This window comes from Colius striatus, chromosome 9, assembly GCF_028858725.1.
Source record: "Colius striatus isolate bColStr4 chromosome 9, bColStr4.1.hap1, whole genome shotgun sequence".
Lineage (NCBI taxonomy): Eukaryota > Metazoa > Chordata > Aves > Coliiformes > Coliidae > Colius > Colius striatus.
Genome location: NC_084767.1, coordinates 20,541,929 through 20,551,061, shown reverse-complemented (window position 1 = coordinate 20,551,061; position 9,133 = coordinate 20,541,929).

Here is a 9,133-nt window from a genome sequence, read left to right as displayed (position 1 = left end):
TTGAGGTTCTGTGCAGAGACTTTTCTTTACAGTGAACAGCACACTGAGCAGTGATGCACAACCCAGTCCCATTAGAAAACTTCCCTGGGAATCAAGAATCCACCGGGAGGCCTCAAACTGGCACAACCTGCTCTTCTCTCGTACCCTCTGGGTGCACTGTGGGCCTCACACTGATCTTGATGTGCCAGGATTTACTCTGATGACTTCTTTCAGGTGTATTTGATGCAGCTGAGCTTGGTTCTGGCCTTCCAACAGAGTCTTGGGTTTCATGTGACCAGATGAAAATAAGCTTAGGAAACAACCCATTCTGAGATGGCTTGCAGAGGACTGTGTTTGAGTAACGGATTTTGGTAGTACAGATACCTTTTTCTACTATTCCTTGAAAAGGGGAGTCCATAAGCTGTGCTTCCTTTTCCCTAGGACATACTTATCAAAACACAGATGGACATGATCTATTTTAAACTATTTTAACATCTGTGTTGTAGGGATAGCCCACAAGTCCTTAATGGTGGGGTAATTTGGCAGTGATTTCAAAGGAAAGTTTGCTGAGACACTGAATACAGACCAAACACAATTACTGTTATAAATAGATAAACTGAAGATGTGGCTTGCTGGCACTGGATCTGCTGAAAGACTTTATTGCCCTATTTTTCCTTGCTTTTTATACCCAACGAAACTTGCCCATTTTTTTGGCATGGTACGTCAAGGAGTTTCCTGAGGTGCCTCGAGCTCATTCATTTCTCTGTATGCTCCCACTGATTCTCAGAGCCTTGGTTGCTATTCTTGGCTGATGGAGGCAGATGTCTTTCGTTTGCCAACACCATGTAGCTTTGTTACGAAACATAGCACACCAGATTCTGCTTTCCCCTGTGCCAGGAGAAATGCAAAAATGTATCCATTGAGATACATTGAGATACATTCCAGTTAATCCAGATGTACACCAGGGATGTTAAAATAAGACTGATAAAACCAACTCTCCTAGCCAGGTGGAACACAGCAAGGTGAGCCCATCGTTTTTTTGGATACTTTGGACAGCAAGCAATAGTAAGAAGAAATGCAAGTAAAATTTTGATGGGTATATTTTAGTCCAGATACCCTTTGCAAGTCAGTAACTATGAGAAATATTGGTACTCCCTTTTATCTTGGCTCTCCCACAAGGAAAACAGACAATGGCTGTTGTGGGACTTGTCAGCAACCCATTGTGCACTGGTGGTTGGAGAGGAATGTCTCCAGAGTCTGATGAGATTGGAATGGCACTTCTCCCTCACTGTGTGTGTCAGACTGCAGGCACAGCTACGCCTGCAAGGCAGACAGCACATCTTAGACAATCCAGATCCCTGGCCAAGTGCCAGTGAAGGGATACAGCTCTCCTGGACATCCATCATGCTGCTCTGATATCACTGTGCCTACTAGCTACAGAATGAAGGCTGCAGTGCCCAGCTGCAAGCCACCCCCTCTCCGCAGCATCCCATCTCATCTTTGCCTTGGTGCTGCCTGCACAGCACAAGCATGGATCATACGCTGGGCTGGAAAACCAAGCCAAAGCAAACCTCCAAACAGGAAATTATTGTCTAATCCAAGAATCAACTACAAAACTGACAGTTCACATGTTCCAGCGTGTCATTCTTGGGAGCCCTGTGCTGAGGCTGGAGAACAGCAGGTGAGCAGGAGAAGAAGACCCTGGCCAGGTTTTTCTACACTACTGACACTGACTCCTGTCTGTACCAGTGGCACTTACTGAGATCCTGAAGCTTTGCAGCTGTTGGATGAATAACACTAATTAAAGAAATGTAAATAATTTTCATTATGTGTTTTAGCCATTACCGACCTGGTTAGAATTACATATGTATATTAAAGCTAAAAGCCAATGTAGCTTGTTATTAATCCTCAGACCTGTCTGCTTACCTGAAAAACATGCTTTGGAAAACTCCTAAAGGACTTTCAACTGGTCAGAAAGTGACATATCTGATGTTTGAGGATCTAACAAGGATCTTTGCATTTGGGCCTTTTTTTCTCTTCTCTTTGCATAAAATTTTGAAAGACACCACTTTAGTTTAAATTAAAATCTAAAAAACTTATCTTTTCATTGAGATGCCTCTCCCACAGTGTTTTCCATCAACAAATAGAGACTTTATCCAGGACTCAGGTTCATTCCCTGGCCAACAAGGATAAATCAGTCTCTCTCATGATTCCTCCCTCCACCCCTCCTTTCAAACAGATGGAAGAGAAAACCTTAGTGATTAACACATGGAATACTTGCAGACTTTCTCCTGGACTAGCAGCGTTCTGACCTTTGTAGCCCTATCCTCACTCAGTATCCATCACCTCAGTACATTAAGGTCACTTTCAGCTCTCAGTCTCCCTTGCCATGTCCCATGAACAGAAAGTGGCCCTGCCCATTCTGCTACACAGCCTCACTACCTGAGAGACCCCTGTCCTCGCCACTACACTGACTTCACTGTTGGCACAATTTCTTTCTGTAGCATGGGAGGGAGAAGTCATGTCAACATCCAGGAGTCTGTCACACTGCTTGTTGGTGGCTGGTTCTCACCTGCTGATCATACTGGAATGAGCTGCCTGGTAAGACTGCCTCCTGCATGTGCCCTGTACTTTGCTGGCTGGTCATTTATGTCTCCAAATACAGTTTATCCTAATAAATCCATCAGGGAAAAGCTGAGTCTTGAAGCAGTTCTGGAGCCAACTCTTTTTTTCTCTTAATAAGGCTTTAGCTCAGTTATAGCTGGTGATTCATGTGTGGCTAACATTGAGCCAGAACTGCTGCATGACAGTGCAGACTTATCTCAGCACAATATGACCCTGACACCAAGTTAGCATAGTCTAGCTTTTTGTTAGATAACAACCATTTCCTATCCCAGTTGTTCTTCATCTAAATTAGTGAAAATTAAGAAGTAGTTCTGGTTACAGCAAGCAGAGTTCATGCAAGACATTAGCCAGTCTGTTTTAGAGAATATGGTTTCCCTGCAAAGAGATAGCAAATGAACTGACAGGTATTTACACAGCTAAAATGCTTATGCCATGGGTTATACTGGAGGTTAGAGGGCTATAGAAGTAAATGTGCACAAATGGCAGCCCTGCCTACTTCACTAGCCTAGCAAAAATACATTTCCCTACTTCTTTCCTCACAGTCACAAGAAACCACACAACAAACAAACAAACATAGTACTAATAAATCAACTATCATTCTACTTTATTGATGTCTAATTACTGATTATAGGCATGTAATCAGTGGTATGTGATCACTAATTATCTTTAGATACACCACCTGTTTTTGGTATAGAATGTCAGTATACTGTCCTGAAGCTATGGGTAGGGAGGTTGAAGGCAAGATCACTTTAAGTTTTCAGTGGTTTATTAGGTCAAGTGCAACACCATGGAAACAAGGAAATAGCTTAGTCCTTAACATCCGGTCTAGGAATAAAAGCAGGCACAGAGAGGAGTAGCTGTTGATCACTGGGACAGGCAGGAATGAGAAGGAGTCACAATAGCAGACTGATGTTTGAAAGTAAGTCAGTATTTGCCATCACAGCAAAGGTCAAGGGTGGAGTTCTTGAAGGAGAATGGCCAAGCCAGGCTTCATAGCTTGGGAGAAGATGAATGATGACATCCAGGAAGCAGAGAACACACAGAACAGGTGGAAAGAGACATTTTTGAGATGAGGAGAGGTGGGCAGAGAAGCAGAACATTAATTTAGAGGAACTGGGGTGACTGTTCTTGAATCTGGCATAAGTCTGGCAGAATATTTTGGGCTACACGCTGATCCAGTATGGGTATTTTCTCCTGTAGATCCATCTCATCCAGGCTGTAATGGTACACTACACCAAGCCAGACAACTTTTCCAATGGATACAGTTTCACCCTTCCTCAAACTGTGATCCTGAAAATGCCCACTGACCTGCAATCTACAGAAGTCTACAGATTTACTTGGTAGTTCCTCGGAGTCTGAGGTTGCATCTCTGGGCTGATCTTGAACTATCTCCATCTTCAGGCAAGGTGACTGGAGCTTACCTGATGTGCAGAACCTTCTAGGTCAGCAGGTGTTCCTCCTTGTTAGTTCCAGTGGGTCAGGATGGAATATGTCAGGTTTTGTACTGATGCCAAAGCCATACTTCTGAACCTTTTAAAAACATAACTTCTGATGCCTTGTGAGAAATTTATCTCTGGCATTGTTTGTGTCCAACTTCACGACTAACTCAGTTTGCATCTCATTGTATTGCTTGCAGTGCCATGAGAGTCCTTAGGCACTGAGCAAGAGGTAGTAGTTCTTCCCTAGAGGACAAGGAGAAGGAATGAGAGGCCAAATTCCCCACAGGGAATCACAATTACTAGAAATGTTTTTGACTATCAGCTCCTTTCAGGAGGAAGAAAACCACATGTTGAAATATTGAAATTTCACGTAGATTTTGCTCAGCACTAAACCAATCTGGGAGCAAAAAGCATTACTCCATTTCAAAAGTATTATTGGAATAACCCAGCACAGAAGATTATAACTTCCAGCAGCTCATCAGAGTTGTGGCCTCTGTTAACATGGCAGACTCTGACAGCACACTGAAGTCAGTCTGACTGTTTGTGCTAATACATATGGATGTATTTAACATTGCTATGCTATTGCCATGCTGCTTTCAGTTCTAGCTGCTTACGTTTCCAGTGGATGACAAAATTGTCAGCCCCTCCAGCCATAACCATAGCCAATGGACCAGGAAACATGCCTTGTAGTTTATTCTCAAGCACAACACCACAACTGTAATTTCAAAGAGAATGTTAAACGGAACTTGATCACAGTCTGTAAGTGCCAATAGAGGGGTGCAGATACTTGATACAGAAGGCTCCTGAAGCTCACAGATGGATGTACATGAGAGGTCCATTGTTGAAACCTGAAGCTGAGCACATTTAGAGGGATATAGGATGCCCATTTTTAACAACAAGGGTACGTAGGCCCTTACTGTGCCTGTCACATACTCTACAGCACTAGAAGTGTAAATCAAGATGTGGTTTTGCCCAGCCAGCAATGAAGCATCATAGCAGTCTCTCACTCAGTGTCCCCCATTCACCCCCACCCTTCTTAGGATAGCAGAGGCCCCAACAAAATGGGAGTAAAAAGATAAGCAAGGTTGTTGTGGATTAAGACAAGGGCAGGGAGGGCTCACTGACGATTACGGTTCCAGGCAAAACAGACTCCAGTACTTGACTTAGAGAGGAAAATGGGAAAGTTTATTCTACAAGAAACAGAACAGAACAAAAAGCAAAAAAGGGAGTAGGATGATGAGAAAATTACAACCAGCACTTTAAGATCTCCCTCCCCCATCCCTTCTTTCTTCCCAGGATCAGCTCACTGCTCCTGATATCTCTACCTCCTCCACCCTCAATGGCTCAAGGGAGCAGGGAATAGGGGATGTGGTCAGTCTCTCACTGATGGGCTCTGACACTTCACTCTTCTCAGATGAGGATGACTCCTGGCATTCTTCCCTTGCTCCAATACAGGATCCCTCCCTCAGGACACAGTCCTTAATGAATATCTCTAGTGTGGGTTGTTCCTAGCAGCTGCAGCTTCTGTCAGTACAGGATCCCTCACACAGGACACAGTCCTTAGTGAACATCTCTGGCGTGGGTTCTTCCCCATAGTTGCAGCTTCTGCAGATACAGGGTCCCTCACACGGAACATGGCCTCTTCTGGGCATAGTCTTAGTGAACTTATTTGGCATGGGTTCTTCCGCACAGTTACAACTTCTGTGAATACGGGGTCCCTCCCATGGGACAGAGCCTCCTATGACCATAGTCACTGCCCTTGGCACAGGGTCTTTAATGAAGTGAGTCACTGCCCCTGATGTGGGTTCTTTAATGCAGTGAGTCACTGTCCCTGATGCGGGGTCTTTAATGAAATGCAAACAAATCTCAGCTTCATCAGTCCTCTCCGCAGGATGCAGGGGAGTCTCTGCTCCAGCACACCTCCTCCTCTCTTTCCTCATTGACCTTGGAGTCTACATGGTTGCTTCTCTCTCTCCTCCAGCTCCTTGCACCACCACCAGCTGGAAAAGAGGAAGGGACAGAAGAAGGAAGAAACAGGAAGGAGCCTCCTCTTGCGGCTTCTTTTAAAAAAGTGATCATGAAGGCATCTAATTGGCTCAGCCTCATAAGTGGGTCTGGCTCAGAGCTGGAGAGAGTTTTGAGCAACTTCTTACAGGAGCCATCTTTGCAGCCCCTTACCAGAAATGGCTGTCATGTCAAATCATGACACAAGATCAGATGGTTTTCTAAAAGACAGAGTTGAGATAGAGAAATTCTTGATGTGCAGAGCAGCCCAAAGGATCACAGAAGTCTATTCTGGCCTTCTAACTTACCATAGCCAAAAGTTTAGAAACTGCAGCATGGTGATGGAAGCCACTGGCCTTCCCTGGTTGATGGAAACAGCAGGCTCATCAGTGGCCTGCCCTTCATAAACATGTCATTTCTTGGGGTGTGAAAGAACCCACCATCTCTGCCTCTAAATGTAAATAGGACAAGCAGATTTTCATGACAAGTTTGGCTCTTTCATTATTTCCTCTGTGTTTGTCCTTAGCCTGACTTTCCCTGAGGCATATGAAATGCAGTGCTGGAGGCTGTCCTGACATTGCTGCAAGAATGAATCAGCGAAACAATCCTGTTTATCTGTCAGTCTCCTAAAACAGGACACCCTAGTAAATTAGTACTGCAGAGTAACAGAAGATAGCTCTCACTTTGCATGAAACAAGGTAACTCCAACTTATTTCATCATTGCTACTTAACATGCATGTAATAAAGAGATGCCATTTTATTGAACACTGTAGGAAGCAGATTGGGATGAAGAAATCAGTGTTAACCTGCTGCTACCACTACTGCTTCTCAACGCTTCTCCAGGTGAACCTACAGACCTTAGAACCAAATGAGCTATGAAGCCAGACGTGCATTTATCATGCTAACAAAATTATGCTGTTATTACATCTGTTTCACGCGCAATTAAAGATCTGCTGCCTCCTGGTTCACAGGAAAAACAGTGTAAAACCATTTTGTATAGATTTGACATCAAGGAAGGAAATGTCCTCACTCGGGACATGGCTCAAGTTGTGAGCATTAGTGAAGGAGGGGGTCAAACCTTACCTAATGTCAACAGCCTACTTCCTTCAAATAACACAATATTCTCCAAGTTTAATGAGCATTGTGGTCACAGCTATGGGGACGCTTCCCTTCCACCCCTTCAACTTTCTTTAAAGAGGCAGACAAACTCCAGAAAAAGAAACGAGAATAAAAAGCTAAACACTAAATACTGTGACTTTGTGGCAGGATTTTCTTCCTGACAGAGCCTTTGTGTTTCTCTGGGGTGAAGGGGGAAGATCAGCTGACATGCAATGCTAGAAAGCACTAGAAGTCATCTGCTTCCTGCAAAGTCAGCTTGGCTCCTGTGAGCTCATCTAGGCCTTGGCTGGTGCTCAGCTCCCGAGGAAGAGGCTGACAGCACTGGTGGTGCAGGGGGAGCAGAGGCAGATGTACAAAGCTGTACCTAGAGCTGCAGATATGATGCTTGTGCAGGTGCCCTGCCCAGAGCTGCTTCTCAGCAGGGCAGAGGTGACTGTGTAAGTGCTGCAGCACTTGCGAGGGCTTTGCGTAAGAAACCTGACAGAGAGTTTTGCTGAGAAGAGGTGCAGATCCAGCCCCATGAGCCCCACTGGTGAGCTGTGTTCCCCATGGGGCTGCCCAGGTGCTGGGGTGCATCACGGCCCAAGGAAAATACCTCCACCTCTGTGGTGACATTGTGTCTCAAGTCCTCACCAGTCACCTGGAGAGAACATCAGGTCATTCCCAACACAGATGGCAGATGACAAAAATGTCAATGTTAATAACAAAGGGCATTTAGTGTACCAAAATAGGGGTTAAAATGTGGATGTGATTGCTGCCTGTGAGACCACCCGAGGGGAAAGAACTGGGGCAGCAGTGAGAGCTCCACTGCTGCCTAACACATCTGCCACCACAGCGGAGGCCTCTGGCATCTCAAAGACACGTGTACCTCCAACAGCTGAGTCACTATTGTATTGGTGCTTCCTGTTGGTAGTCTACTAGGTCATGTTTTGAAACACAGTATTTGATTTCCATTTACCAACAGACACTCATGAAAATCATCTGACTAAAGAACTCCAGATATTTACCATTGATCTCGAAATTATCCATTTCTTGATAAAATCTATAGTATTCAGCTGTAGTATTTAGCTGTAGTATTTAGCACTGTGATTCTGCTTCACACAACAAGATCGTAACCTTCTGGTGTAGTGAACAACTTCCAGTGGCATGGGAAACATTACATGAACTAGGAGACACAATTAAGGACATGCTTCACTTTATAAAAATCCTTTTCTGTTTTAATTATAGACAGAATGACGTTGCATAGAGCATCTGGAAACTGGGAACCAGCACAGAAGTTTGCCAACAGAGGATGCAGAGCTTTTTCAATTAAGGAACTGCCTGCCAGCTTGACAAACAGAAAATGAATTAACAAAATCATCAGAAAATACCCAGCAGAGAACAACAGTGCCTTGGCAGCAGCAGGCACAATGACATAATATGACTTCTTTGTCAATATCTTTGCTGTCTAAATGATTCAGTTGGCAATTTAAATTCCCCTTCAAACATTTAAAAGATAACACTGAGCGGGCAACCTCACAGAGAAAATGTTTTTGAAAGTCATGCTGCGTGTTGTGCCTCTCACTGGTTACTCAGCAGATTGGGCTGTCATCATTTGGAACCCGCGATTCCCCTGCATAGGTACTAACGGGAAACCCATCAGTATTGTGCTGGCAGCAGATGAGAACAACAAGGGAAATCAACACAGAGGCTGAGTGCACAGAATAAGAAAATGTCCACTCCAGACAGGGTGATTATGTCCCATCTTATTAACTAATCCCTTTACAGAAAAGGATTTGCCTAAAGACCATTTCCATGAAGGCTGCACCTCTCTCCCCATTCATAACCAGTGTGGTTCGCCCTGTTACATGACTGATTTCCGTTTCTGAGTGCTGCTTAATAAAAACAGTTCTTATTCAAGTAGAAGGACGCAGTCTAGTCAGAGATAAATTAGAATCTTGCCACCACAAAAAACAATTTCCCATAAA